Genomic DNA, 15,122 nt, shown 5'->3' with positions numbered 1-15,122 from the left:
AGTGGAGGATGTGATTCAGATGAAGAAATGGAGTTGGAATGATCAAAAATGGTGAAAAGGAGCAATTTTGGGTTTCTCGGCAAAATGCTGTACTGAAGGTCGAAGATCCTCGGCCAAAATCCTTCCCGCGGGTAGCTTTCTCGGCCAAAAACACGTACCGCGGTCAAGTCTCTCGGCCAAAAATCCCGGGTGCAGATACATTTCCGAAATCGCGTCACCGGAAGATCTTGACGGCTGATTCAGCTGTCGGAGTCTTCATAAAAGTTGGAGATAACTGAGTCACGAGTTCAGAAAAGTTGGAATCAAAGAATTTTGACCACGGATCTGAAAGATATGGCAATCGGAAGACAGACCTCTCTCGCATCCATTCCGGAGCAATCCGATACTCCTGAATGATCGCCTGTCCGGGGAACCTTCCGGTCCGATTCAGCTGTCGGCGGCTTCATCAAAGTTGGAGACAATTGGATCATGGTTCCATAGCAAGTGGAATAATGGAATTCGGACGCGTGAGCAGAAAGTTGAGCTCGTCGGAAGAAACCCCTGTCTCGCTGCCGTCTAGGGCCGACCCGATGAGCTCCGAAGAATGCAAAGGACGGCGCACTTCCAGGACGATTAGGTTTACGAGGCCTTCATGAGAATCAGAGATATTTGAGTCCTCGTTCCAGAACGTCCGAGATCATTCAATTCGGATCTATGAGCAAGAAGTTAACGTTTCCGGAATGGACACATGTCTAGACGCCTCTCTCTGATCGTGTAAATGCACTGCGGAGATGAGCCCTCCAGGAAGCCTTCCACTTCCCAAGCGCCGATAGTTTCTTCATCAAAGATTGAGATGAATGAGTTATCTTTCTCATGGAACTGGTTTTATGTCATTTGGAGTTATGAGCTGAAAGTTACACTGAACAGAAGAGAAGCTGGTCAATTCGGGTTTTAAGAGATGCGACTGTAAGCTAAGTGTTGTGTCCTACCTCGGCATGAATACCTCGGCATGTATGCCTTGGGACTATACCTCGAGGTAGGACTTCGGTCTTTCAACACCAAGGCTCCCTTGATCACCAAAATGATCACAAAACGACTAAGTGTTGAAGCAGACCTTGGCGTGAACCCTTCAACATGTTATGCCGAGCTCCTATGTTACACAAACCTCGGGTACCAAGCCCCTCGGCATGTTATGCCGAGGTCCTCATCTCCCCAACCCAGATCACAAACAAACCCTCTTCACGTTTCAAAGCTTTAACCGGATCAAAGGCCAAGTCTCATGCATGTTCTTCAAGTGTTCATCAAAGTTTCAACCCAGCACATGACCCCCTGGTGTATGGCCCTCGGTGTGAGACTTCTTCAGATGGCGAGGGGTGGCTCCAGCAACCCAGAAAGGGCGGGTCAGTACCCAGTTTGTCCTGGGCTGACCCGGCCCACACCCTTTTATATAAATAGTTTTTAGAGACTAAAACCCTAGTTATGCTTTACCTTATCTTCTAATCTGTTTTCTTTTTTTTTTCTCTCTGCTTCTTAGTGTAAAAACGAGTTTGATCAAGAGATATCTAGCAGATTTAATCATCTTAAAGCTGTTTCTTATCATCTAATCATCTCATCTCTGCTTCTAATCTTGATTAACACCACCTCTTGCAAAGGAAATGGTGTGTTAATCATGATTAGTGAGTAGTTATCTTTTAAGCTTCTAGGTGTGTAGATTAGGATGCTTAGATGATCGGTTTATGATGTTTAGGTTCTAGATTCTCATCTCCTTTCCTTAGTTAGCTGCTCTTAATGCTAGATCTTTGCACATCACTCTGATCTAGACCTTAGTCATTTCTCCACCCACAAGGTGTTTGATGAAATGTCTGAATGAGCTAAGCTAAGGGTTTATGCCTTTTTCATCATGGGAATGATTTGTTAAATGCATGAATGACATATTAGAACTGTTTCTTAATGCTCACTGATTCATATTTCACAAATGATGATTTGGTTTGAAAGTGGATTAGTGTAGAGATTAATGCCTTCATGAGAGGATTAGTCTAGATTTGAGTTCTAAGTTAATTGCTTTTGAGATCATGTGATTGCTTGTTGCTGCTTTCTGTGTAAGATTCGGTCTCTTTGAAATAGAAACCGTTTGGTCATTATTAGACTTGATACTTTATGCTTGTTGATTGCTTGATCTTGCTTACGGTGAATTAATCTTGATTAAGTGATTTACAAAGAGATTATTGTCATGGGAATGAATTAATCTGCTTTTGAAGTCTAGACTAAAGAGTAACTTGCATTGCATTATTGTTCTTAGCATCATGAATAAATATCTAAAGCACCCTAATCAATGATCACATCTAGAGGTTTAGCTTTCTCTTTGTTTTGAATCTGAGTCTTTGTTTTGTTGTCTTGTTGCTTGTTCTTAAATTACTGCTTGTTTTTGTTTGTTTTATATTTTAGATCACCTTGTTACCAACTCATCTGCTTGTTAGACTTGAATTAAGATAGCTCCTCATAGTTCTAGTGTCTAGAATCTCTCCATTTGGATTGATACCTCAAGTGCTACAATGACATGAGTAGTTGAGGAATTGATCAAGGATTGAAAAATTCCTGCTATCAAACCTGAAGCTTAGTAAAACGAAAACAACAAACCCCGCTTTTGCTCGCAATCACCAAAAGACACCTCAAACTTATACTCTCACAATGAACCTCACAGCTCTCTTCTCACTCATTTTCATCTCTCAAGAAGGGTTCTCGCTTTCTTTTAGACACTCGGCTTGGGATCTTTTCTTTACACAAGGCTCTTTTCACATTTTGGGCTATCAAACCTCTCACTTTATCTTTTAGACACATGAGCCGTTTTGGCTACTTTTCTTTTTCTTTTCTTTTCACACAGAGGTTAGATACCTTGTTTTTAAACACAAGACCCAAGACCGATTTCTTTTCTTTTCAAACCCTCACTTCTCATCACTCTCATTTTCACACACTCTCTCTTTTCTCTCTCAAAGATCTTTTCTCTCAAAATTCTCACTCAAAGACACCTCTCCCCCACACTTATTCACAGCCTAGACCTAATAGTTCCTTGATGTTGTAACTAGACACTCATGAGACTTGCCCTTGTCGCTCTAAACCTAACACTTTTTGTTAAGTTTTGATCAAAGGTGGCCTCACAATACACACACAAAATGCTTCAGGCTTGAAAGAAGGATGGGTTCAGGGTGTGGAAAACTGATCCAAATGCGGATTCAGCTACTTGAGTGATATGTCTATATTTTACATCATTTAGATTGCATTTTAGAGTCCTCATAAGGTGTTTTCCCATGTAAATTGAGTCTTTAGGCATCAAAATAGGATTCAGGGCTTGCATTAGGTCCCAAAGAGTTTTGCATGTTTTGAAGTCTTTATCAGGTGCTTTGGAAGCCATTTGGAGCTTAAGAAGAGGAGCAGAGAAGAAAACAGTGAAGAAAAGGGTCAAAAATGGTGAAAAACGCTTGGAGGAATTTCTCGGCCAAAACTCGTTCCGGCTGGACAGAAACCACAGCCAAAAAGCTTACCGGACGCTCATTATCGGCCAAAACCCTTACCGATCAAGTATCGGGTGCAAATTACCTCGGGTTAAGTTTTTGGCCGAGGCGAGAGAAATTTTACGCCTAAAAAGCTTACCGCGGTACATAGCCCTTGGCCATTTTCCTTACCGCGGGAAGCTTTTCTCGGCTAAAACCTGTCCTTGCCCGCGCATTTCAAAGATCAGCAATCCGGGGAACCTTCCGGTCCAAATCAGCTGGCGGGATCTTCATCAAAGTTGGAGATAATCAAGCAAAGATCCCAGAAGAGTTGGAATCATCCAATTCGGACCAGTGGGGAGAAAGATACAGCTTCCGGAAGATGCACCAGCACTGCGCATACTCGAGAACCGAACAACGGACTTCAAAGATCCCGAAGGACGGAGCCTTTCCGGTCCGAACTAGCTTGCCCGGTCTGCATCAAAGTTTGATATCTGTGAAAGACCTTCTCAGAATGCCTGAAATCGCTCAGTTCGGAGCAGTGGTTCGAAAGATAAGGTCTCCGGAGTTCACATCGGTCCAAAAGCCTACTTTCCCGTGATTCCAATGCGGCGCAAAGATGTGAAATCCAGGAGGCCTTCCACTTCCCAAGCTCCGACGGTTTCTTCACCAAAGTTCGAGCTTATTGAGTCATCTTAACTATGGAACTGGTCTCAGAGCAATTGGAGCTGTGTGTTGAAAGTTACTGCTTCCGGAAGGCAATATGGTCGATACAAGCCCAAATGAGTTGCGATACGCGCTAAGTATTTTCTCAGGCCTCGGCATCATTACCTCGACATTGCTCAAGTCAAGGCTCATATCTCGGGAGTATTTTGGACTAGACCTCGTGCCGATGCCTCGGCATATTGGGATCAAGGCATGCACACGTAAGAAACGAAGCTGGAAACGACTAAGTGTTGAACGTGCACCTCGGTGTAATGGCCTCGGCATGCATGCCGGACTCTGTTCTCCCGAACCCCTCGACTACTAAGCCCCGCGGCATTCTATGGCGAGGTCCCTTGTCACAAACCCAGAATCAAGAACAAGGCGGCTCAAGAACACACACGTGAAGATGGATCAAAAACTAGGGTTTATGCATGTTCTTAACGTGTTCTTCACGAGATCTCCATTTGGATCTTAGCTCACGTGCACTCCTTGACATAAAGACCTCGGCTTCACTCTCCGACACACCGTGGCACTCACCCATCAACCCAAGAAGGCGGCTCAGTACCCGGTTTGTTCCGGGCTGACCCGCGACACTTTCCCTTTGCTATAAATACATTTTAGGACCAAAAACCTAATCATCTTATCTCTTATCTTCTTTTAGCCTGAAGAACTTGCCTCTTTTGTGAAACTTGATTAATCTAATCCGATATCTCGTTTTTTGCATCAGAATCTTGTTCTTTCTTTATTTCTTTTATCATCCAGTATTAAACTCCTTATCATGACTAGCTACACGTCTTGCAAAGGACTTAGTGAGCTCGTTATGATCAGTGAGTAGTCGTTTAAGTGGCTTTAGATAGGTAGATTAGGGTGCTTTCAAGGTAGATTGATGGGTTTAGGTGTCTAGTCTTGCATGTTTCATTCCTTAACCGACGAGATCTCTAGGCTGGATCCAAGCACATCACTTGAGGTTCAGATCTGAGACATATCTCGCATCAAAAGTGTTTGTAGAAATATCTGAACCACTCGGTTAAGGGTTTAAGAATCTTTCATCGCGAGAGTGATAGTTTGTTCTCTTAAATGACATTTTTGAACTGAATCTTATTGCTGACTGATTCATGCTTCTCAAAAGGGATTTTGGTATGAAAGAGGATCAGTTTAGATGTTTAATACTTTCATGAGAAGATTAACATGCCTTGAGTTCAAAGTTAAATGAAATCGCTTGATAAAATGATTCATTTACCTATTAGTTTAGCTTGGAAGCACCCGAGTCAAATATCCTGTCTAAAGCTTCTGCCTTTATCATATATTATCATCATCCGGACCATTTGCTTGTCATTTGCATCTTTACTTTGTTTAAATCTCATCTTTTGTTTTACTTTTATGCTCATTCACTTGTTAATTAGTTTAGTTAAAACCCTTATCATTCTCTCTTGACTTAAGATCACAAGTAACATAGATTAGTGTCTCCACTACAAGTTTGGTTTGATAACCCCTTGTACTACAAGGACAGGGGTATTGATAACCTCCTTAAAGAGTGAAAACTCCTAGTTATCAATTGGCGCCGTTGCCGGCTTGTGGGAGCATTAATCTCTTATTTGTTCTTAAGATCAAGACTTTTCTTTCTTTTGTTTTACTGACTCTTTTGCAAGTTCTTGTTTTGATTTCAGGTGCATGAAAACCCGGTCTCGTAGCACAGAACCGCCTTTACCCTACGACAATAACATCAACAGGATTGAGAGGTGAGCTCGCGAGAGAGAACGGCACTTTGAAAGACTTGGAATGGCAGAACAGCAAAGGATCGAGCAATAGGCTCAGGATGCCGAGCACCAGGCTCAGGATAATCAGGCGCAGGCAGGAAGAAATGAACAACAAGCCTATGTTAACCAACAGCAGGCTCAAAGGAACGAACGGCTTGCTCAGCAGAACCAACAACAAGCTAATAGAAATGAGCAACAAGCCCATCAGGTTCATCCGCCACCGCCACCAGCTCAGAGACAACTTCCTCCGGTCTTTGTTGGAGAAAATGACCGAGCTAATGCGCACCAATATAGAGCCGGGATTCAAGCTCCACCGGTTCAGAATAACAACTTTGAAGTTAAAGCTTCCCTGCTCAATATGGTGCAGAACTCGAAGTTTCACGGTCTAGCCGGAGAAGACCCTCTAGAGCATCTAGATCAGTTTGATCGGGTTCGCGACTTAACCAAGATCAATGGCGTTTCAGAAGATAGCTTCAAGCTACGCTTGTTCCCATTCAGCCTCGGTGATAAAGCTCACCAGTGGGAAAAGAACCTCCGGAGGGGTTCTATACAAACATGGGAGCAGTGTAAACTGGCGTTCTTATCAAAGTTCTTTTCCACATAACGCACGGCTAAGCTCAGGAATCAGATCTCAAGTTTCACGCAGCACAACAACGAGAGCTTTAGTGAGGCTTGGGAACGGTTTCGAAGCTATACTAACCAATGCCCACACCACAGCTTCTCAGAGGCATCTCTCTTGAGTACTTTATACCGAGGTGCACTCCCCAAGATCAGAAACCAACTCGATATAGCTTCAAATGGAAATTTTCTTGGGAAAGAGATCAATGCGGCAATGGAACTAGTCGAGAACCTCGCCATGTCCAATGACACGTATGGTGAAGACTTTGATCGAGCAAACCGTTAAGAAGGATCTAGTGATGAACAGCAAATGAAAAAGGATATAAGAGAGCTTCAGAGCAAGCTTGACAAGGTTTTAATGGCGACTCAAAAGCCAATACACTATGTAGGCGAGTTTGATGAGCAAGGGCCATGTTTTGACAATGTTAATGAAGATGGTCTAAATCAAGAGGAGCTGAACTACATAGGGAATCAGCAGAGGTATCAGCGGTTTAACAACTACAATAATAACCCAAACCTTTCATATAGAAACCCAAATGTAGCGAACCCTCAAGACCAAGTGTACCCTGCTCAACAACAACAACAAAGCTATGCTCAAAAAGCTCCTTTTCAGAATACCTTCCAGCCCAAGCAACAGTTCAGTGGGCAACAGCACGGTTACACTCAGCAGAATCAAGCGGCTCAGGGTAACCACTTCACCAGCCAACCGCAGCAACACAAGTTTCCACCAGGGTTCAATCCGCAGCCGATGGGTAATCCGCAACAGATTCAGGGAACGGGTCAATATCAGATGGGAACCGATGTCTGTGGGATTTTACAGCAACTGTTACAGGGTCAGCAGAGGGTTGAGAACCAGCACGCAACAATGCAGCAAGATATCAGAGAGCTTAAGCAAAACCAAGCCTCTACATCATCAAGAGGTCCGGCCTTACCAGGTAAGCCGGAGCCAAACCCCAAGGAGTATGTGAACGCTATCACATTGAGGAGTGGTAAAGAATTACAAGCTCCAACGCCTAAGACAAAGCTCATTGAGGCCAATGAGCAATTAGAGGGGGAGGCAGCCTCAGATGATGCGCGTAAAGAAGAGGTTTTTGAGAAGGAACCGGTTAAAGACAAAGGGAAAGAGGTGGAGAAGACAACTGAGCTTGAAAAGCCCTACGTCCCACCACCACCTTACCAACCCAAGATACCATTCCCAGGGCGTTTCAAAAATAAAATCCTAGACAAAGCCAAGGCGGTCTTTGAGAAACACTTGGAGAACACGCAACTTACCTTACCCATCATAGATGCTTTCTTAGCTATACCTCAGCTTGGAAAGTTTCTAAAGGATGCAATCCTCAACAAGACAAAGGAGCTCCAGGGTATGGTAATACTGAGCCATGATTGCAGCGTTATAATACAAAGAAGATCTATACCAAGAAAGCTATCCGATCCGGGCAGCTTTACTTTACCGTGTGCTTTAGGTCACTTGAAGTTCTCAAACTGCTTATGTGATCTTGGAGCTTCTGTGAGCTTAATGCCTTACACGGTGGCCAAGAGACTGGGATACAAAAGCTACAAGCCGGCCAAGATCTCTCTTGTATTAGCTGTTAGACTACCGGTGGGGTTGCTTGAGGATTTACCTTTGAGAATCGGTGAGATATAAATCCCTACGGACTTCATAGTTCTTGAGATGGACGAGGAACCACTAGACCCTATTATCTTGGGCCGACCGTTCTTAGCAACCGCAGGAGCCATAATCGATGTGAGAGGGGTATGATTGAACTACACATCGGTTCCGAGACTATGAAGTTCAACGTGAAGGAAATGATGAAGAAACCGACCATTGAAGGTCAGGTTTTCTATGTGGAGGTTATGGAGGAGCTAGCTGATGAGCTCCTAGAGGAGTTAAACGCAGAAGACCCATTACAAGTGGTCTTGAAACGGGAACAAAGCGAGCAAGGGTACTTGAACGATGAAAGCGAGGTGTACAAGCTTCTTTTGGACCAACCGAAGGAACTTAGAGCTGAGACGAGATTTCAAGAGCTCAAGAAGAGTCGCCTCGACATTCTAGACAACGAGGGGTCCAAGGGAATAGAGGAGACATCTCGGGATATCATGGCCGTGACAGCTTGTGCCGAGGCCGATGGTAAACCGCGCGAGAACAAAGAAAAGGCCGAGGAAGATGTTCCGGGCCAATGCAGCTTTGATACCTCAGGTATGCGTTCTTGGGTCTAAACTCTACTTTTCTTGTGATCATAAACGATAGCTTGCTTGAACATGAAGAACGTGCATTGCTTAGTGAAATAAGAAAATTTAGGAGAGCCATAGTGTATTCCTTGGCTGATATTAGAGGGATCTCTCCTGACATATGCACCCACAGGATCCACCTAGAGGACCAAGCTTTGTCCTCTATTGAGCACCAACGTCGCCTTAACCCGAACCTTAAAGAGGTGGTTAAGAAGGAGATACTAAAGCTCCTTGAGGCAGGGATAATATATCCATTCTCTGACTCTCGGTGGGTATCTCCTGTACACGTTGTGCCCAAGAAAGGTGGGATCACGGTGGTGAAAAATGATAAGGATGAACTCATAGCCCAAATAACTATAACCGGCCATCGCATGTGCATTGACTATAGGAAATTGAATTCTGCATCAAGAAAAGATCATTTTCCTTTACCATTCATTGATCAAATGTTTGAACGGCTAGCTAATCATCCTTATTTTTGTTTTCTTGATGGATACTCGGGGTTCTTTCAAATACCCATAGACCCCCGAGATCAAGAGAAAACGACATTCACTTCCCCTTATGGCACTTATGCTTATAGGAGAATGCCTTTCGGTTTGTGTAATGCACCGGCCACTTTTCAAAGATGTATGATGCACATTTTTCTGATCTAATTGAAGAGAAAGTTGAGGTGTTTATGGATGATTTCTCCGTATACGGCTCCTCTTTCTCTGAAAGTCTTGCTAATCTATCTCAGGTTCTAAAGCGATGTGAGGAGCATAGGCTTGTCTTGAACTGGGAGAAGTGCCATTTCATGGTCCAAGAAGGCATTGTCTTGGGACACAAGGTATCAGAGAAAGGCATTAAAGTGGACAAGGCTAAGATCGAGGTGATGGTGAACCTACAAGCTCCGAATTCTGTAAAAGGAATAAGAAGCTTCCTTGGCCACGCAGGGTTCTATAGGCGGTTTATTAAAGATTTCTCCAAGATAGCTAGACCCTTAACTAGGCTATTGTGCAAAGAAGTGGAGTTTATCTTTGATGAAGAGTGTGAAGAAGCGTTTAAGAGAATCAAGGAGGCTTTGATCAGTGCACCGATAGTACAAGCTCCCGATTGGTCTTTACCATTCGAAGTGATGACTGATGCATCTGACTATGCCGTGGGAGCTGTCTTGGGGCAGAAGAAAGATAAGAAGCTTCATGTGATCTATTACGCAAGCCGCACCTTGGACTCGGCTCAAGAAAAGTATGCCACCACCGAGAAGGAAATGCTTGCCATTGTGTTTGCATTTGATAAATTCAGGAGTTATCTAGTGGGATCAAAGGTCACGGTTTACACAGATCACGCCGCCTTGAGGTATCTGATGTCTAAGAAGGACGCTAAGCCGAGGCTTCTAAGATGGGTTTTGTTGCTCCAAGAATTTGACATGGAGATACTTGATAAGAAGGGCATTGAAAACGGAGCCGCAGATCACCTCTCTAGGCTGAGGATTGAAGAACAGGTCCCCATAGATGATGCTTTACCCGAGGAACATCTCATGCTAGTTAGGTCCTACTTAGAAGTGGAGGAGGCCAACACGATCAAGGAAAGAAGCCTCCCATGGTTCGCGGATCTAGTGAACTACTTGTCATGCAGTTTAGAGCCACCAGATCTTGATACTTATCAGAGGAAGAAGTTCTTTAGAGATGTGATGAGATATCATTGGGATGAGCCGTATCTTTACGTGCTTAACAAGGACCATCTATATAGGCGATGCTTGTCCGAAGAAGAAATCCATCTGGTGCTACAAGAATGCCACGGTTCATCGTATGGTGGTCACTTAGGTGTGTTCAAGACGGTTGCCAAAGATTTACAAAGCGGTTTCTGGTGGCCGACTATGTTCAAGGACGCTCAAGATGTAGTCTCGAGGTGTGAAGCTTGTCAAAGGCACGGTAACATATCCAAGACGAATGAGATGCCCCAAAATCCAATCTTTGAAGTAGAGGTCTTCTGACTGTTGGGGCATTGACTTCATGGGTCCCTTTGTAATCTCGTATGGGAATCAGTATATCCTTGTCGCGGTGGACTATGTGAGTAAATGGGTTGAAGCGGTTGCATCTCCAACCAACGATTCAAAAGTGGTGGTAAAACTCTTCAAGAGTATCATTTTCCCACGGTTTGGAGTTCCAAGAGTAGTTATCAGTGATGGGGGAAGCCATTTTATCAATAAGACTCTTGAAAGTCTTTTGAAGAAGCACGGAGTAAAGCACAAGGTGGCCAGCCTTTATCATCCGCAAACCAGCGGGCAAGTGGAAGTCTCTAACCGGCAGATAAAGACCATTTCGGAAAGAACCGTGAGCTCATCTAGGATAGATTGGAGCAAGAAACTTGATGATGCTTTGTGGGCCTATGGAACCGCATACAAAACCCCCATTGGAACCTCACTGTTTAACTTGCTCTATGGGAAAAGCTGCCATTTACCAGTCGAGTTGGAATACAAGGCCTTCTGGGCAGTAAAACTTCTGAACTTTGACATCAGGACCGCACAGGAGAAAAGGGTTTTGCAACTTCATGAGCTTGAGGAGATCCGTTTAGACTCTTTTGAGAGCTCTAAAATCTACAAGGAAAGGACCAAGGCGCTCCATGACAAGAAGATACAAAAGAGAGAGTTCAAAGAAGGGGACCAAGTTCTGTTGTTTAACTCGAGACTTAAGCTATTCCCTGGGAAGCTGAGGTCTAGGTGGTCCGGTCCGTTCACAATTCTTGAAGTAAGACCCTATGGAGCCGTGGTTCTAAAAGGAAAAGATGGACAAGGTTTTGTGGTAAACGGTCAGAGGGTAAAGCATTACTTGGCATCGGAAACAAGAGAGGAAGCTAGCTCAGTTCCTCTTCTTGAACCAGAATCAGCCTGAAAAAGTATGAAAAGTCAAACTTAGGGACGTTAAACAAAGTGCTCTTGGGAGACACCCCAAACTTATCCTTGTACATATTTCGTTTTTCATCTTCTTTTTCTTTTTATTTGAAGCTTTTTGAAGGGTTTGTTAAGTGTTTCAGGAGTTAGACAGTGAGCCTTGCGGCTGAAAGTGAGAAAAGGCTTGAAAAAGACACGGCCTGATGAATTAAGTCAGAAAGTATTCATAGCCTCGGTATCGACCCTCGGTATATTCATACCGCGGTCACCTTTTACCGAGTGAAAGCTTGAGAACCTCAGCTAAACTCCTCGACTTATTTTCATCATGGCCGTGTCTGAGAAGTGCTGTGGTGAAATAACTAAGTGTGGGGGAGGCTTACGGTATAATTATACCGAGGCGCCATGTTTACTTTAAACGGTTAAAAACCTCGATCCGAGGCCGCGACCAGTTTACACCAAGGCCGGCCCGTTTAAACCCCCAAGCTTCACGTGTTCTTTGTTAAAACAAGTGGCCTCGGCATGATGCCCTCGTGGTGGAGCGTGCCGAGGTGTACGGTTTCAAGAAGGAACAAAAACAAGAACACTTGGAACACTTAGATCAAAAGAGAGGTTTTGTGCGGTCTATGGAAAAGACTTGGAGGCCACGGAGATTTACTTTTTGGCATGAGCTCAAACCACTCGGCTTGGTACCCTCGCGGTGGAACAAGTCGAGGCCGCTCATGTTAACACAAGGAAAATCGGTTTAGACCGTACAGCCCACGTCATCCCCATACCGCGTCCCTTTGGAAGCTTTGCGCGGTAATTCAAATTTAAATGCTCGGTCAAGACGGTTTTTGGCGCGGTCAACGGCTAGAGTTGGAGCAGAAGGGGGGACCAGTCCCACAACAGTCCAAATGCCAGCTGGAAAGCGCGCTCCATGATAACTAGGAGTTTTCACCCTTTAAAGAGGTTATCAATACCCATGTCCTTGTAGTACAAGGGGTTATCAAACCAAACTTGTAGTGGAGACACTAATCTATATTACTTGTGGTCTTAAGTCAAGATGGAATGATGAGGGTTTTAACTAAGCTAAATAACAAGTGAATGAGCATAAAAATTAAACTAAAGAAGCGATTTAAATAGAGCAAAGATGCAAATGACAAACAGATGATTCGGATGATGATAATATATGATAAAGGCAGAAGCTTTAGACAGGATACTTGACTCGGGTGCTTCCAAGCTAAACTAATGGGTAATGAATCATTTTATCAAGCGGTTTCATTTAACTTTGAACTCAAGGCATGTTAATCTTCTCATGAAAGTATTAAACATCTAAACTGATCCTCTTTCATACCAAAATCCCTTTTGAGAAGCACGAATCAGTCAGCAATAAGATTCAGTTCAAAAATGTCATTTAAAGAACAAACTATCACTCTCGCGATGAAAGACTCTTAAACCCTTAACCGAGTGGTTCAGACATTTCTACAAACACTTTTGATGCGAGATATGTCTCAGATCTGAACCTCAAGTGATGTGCTTGGATCCAGCCTAGAGATCTCGTCGATTAAGGAATGAAACATGCAAGACTAGACACCTAAACCCATTAATCTATCTTGAAAGCACCCTAATCTACCTATCTAAAGCCGCTTAAACGACTACTCACTGATCATAACAAGCTCACTAAGTCCTTTGCAAGACGTGTAGCTAGTCATGATAAGGAGTTTAATACTAGATAATAAAAGAAATAAAGAAAGAACAAGATTCTGATGCAAAAACGAGATATCGGATTAGATTAATCAAGTTTCACAAAAGAGGCAAGTTCTTAAGGCTAAAAGAAGATAAGAGATAAGATGATTAGGTTTTTGGTCCTAAAATGTATTTATAGCAAAGGGAAAGTGTCGCGGGTCAGCCCGGAACAAATCGGGTACTGAACCGCCTTCTTGGGTTGATGGGTGAGTGCCACGTGTGTCGGAGAGTGAAGCCGAGGTCTTTATGTCGAGGAGTGCACGTGAGTCAGGATCCGAATGAAGATCTCGTGAAGAACACGTCAAGAACATGCATGAAACCTAGTCTTTGATCCATCTTCACGTGTGTGTTCTTGAGCCGTCTTGTTATTGATTCTGGGTTTGTGACAAGGGATCTTGGCATAGAATACCGCGGGGCTTGGTAGTCGAGGGGTTCGGGAGAACAGAGTCTGGCATGCACGCCGAGGCCATTACACCGAGGTGCACGTTCAACACTTAGTCGTTTCCAGCTTCATTTCTTACGTGTGCATGCCTTGATTCCAACGTGCCGAGGCGTCAGCACGAGGTCTAGTCCAAAATACTCCCAAGATATGAGCCTTTTCTTGAGCAACGTCGAGGTGATGATGCCGAGGCCTGAGAAAATACTTAGCGTGTATCGCAACTCATTTAGTCTCGTATCGACCATATTGCCTTCCGGAAACAGTAACTTTCAACACACAACTCTAATTGCTCTGAGACCAGTTCCATAGTCAAGATGACTCAATAAGCTCGAACTTGGGTGAAGAAACCGTCGGAGCTTTGGAAGTGGAAGGCTTCCTGGATTTCACATCTTTGCACCGCATTGGATTCACCGGAAAGTAAGCTTTTGGACCGATGTGAACTCCGGAGACCTTATCTTTCAAACCATTGATCCGAATTGAGTGATTCTAAACGTTCTGAGAAGAGCTTTCACAGATCTCAAACTTTGATGAAGACCGGGCGAGCTAGTTCGGACCGGAAAGGCTCCGTCCGTCGTGATCTTTGAAATCCGCTGTTCGGTTCTCGAGTACGCGCAATGCTGGTGCTTCTTCCGGAAGCCGTGTCTCTCTTCTCACTGGTCCGAATTGGATGATTCCAACTGTTCCGGGATCTTTGCTTGATTGTCTCTAACTTTGATGAAGACCCCGTCAACTGATTCGGACCGGAAGGTTCCCCGGATTGCTGATCTTTGAAACGCGCGGGCAAGGACAGGTTTTGGTCGAGAAAAGCTTCCCGCGGTAAGGAAAATGACCGATGGCTATGTACCGCGGTAAGCTTTTTAGCCGTAAAATTCTTCTCGCCTCGGCCAAAAACTTAACCCGTGACAATTTGCACCCGATACTCGTCTTTTGTCGATTTTGGTCGATCGGTAAGGGTTTTGGCCGATAATGAGCGTTCGGTAAGCTTTTTGACCGAGGTTTCTGTCCAGCCGGTACGTGTTTTGGCCGAGAAATTCCTCCAAGCGGTTCTCACCATTTTTGACCCTTTTCTTCACCGTTTTCTTCTCTACTCCTCTTCTTAAGCTCCAAATGGCTCCCAAAGCACCTGATAAAGACTTCAAAACATGCAAAACTCTTTGGGACCTAATGCAAGCCCTAAATCCTATTTTGACGCCTAAAGACTCAATTTACATGGGAAAACACATGATGAAGACTCCAAAATGCACTCTAAATGATGTAAAATATAGACATATCAACTCCCCCACACTTGTCCTTTGCTTGTCCTCAAGCGAAAAGAA

At 44.0% G+C, this 15,122-nt stretch overlaps 1 non-coding gene across 1 annotated transcript; it reads right to left on the bottom strand.

Moving 5' to 3' along the window:
• Positions 1-6,542: 6,542 nt before the first annotated feature.
• On the bottom strand, positions 6,543-6,649 carry LOC112085623. Its single transcript, XR_002898924.1, has one exon. It is a non-coding gene; the product is annotated as a small nucleolar RNA R71 (small nucleolar RNA).
• Positions 6,650-15,122: the final 8,473 nt, after the last annotated feature.

Source organism: Eutrema salsugineum, unplaced genomic scaffold, assembly GCF_000478725.1.
Source record: "Eutrema salsugineum unplaced genomic scaffold, Eutsalg1_0 scaffold_3, whole genome shotgun sequence".
NCBI lineage: Eukaryota > Viridiplantae > Streptophyta > Magnoliopsida > Brassicales > Brassicaceae > Eutrema > Eutrema salsugineum.
This window is presented reverse-complemented; position numbering and strand designations above follow the sequence as displayed.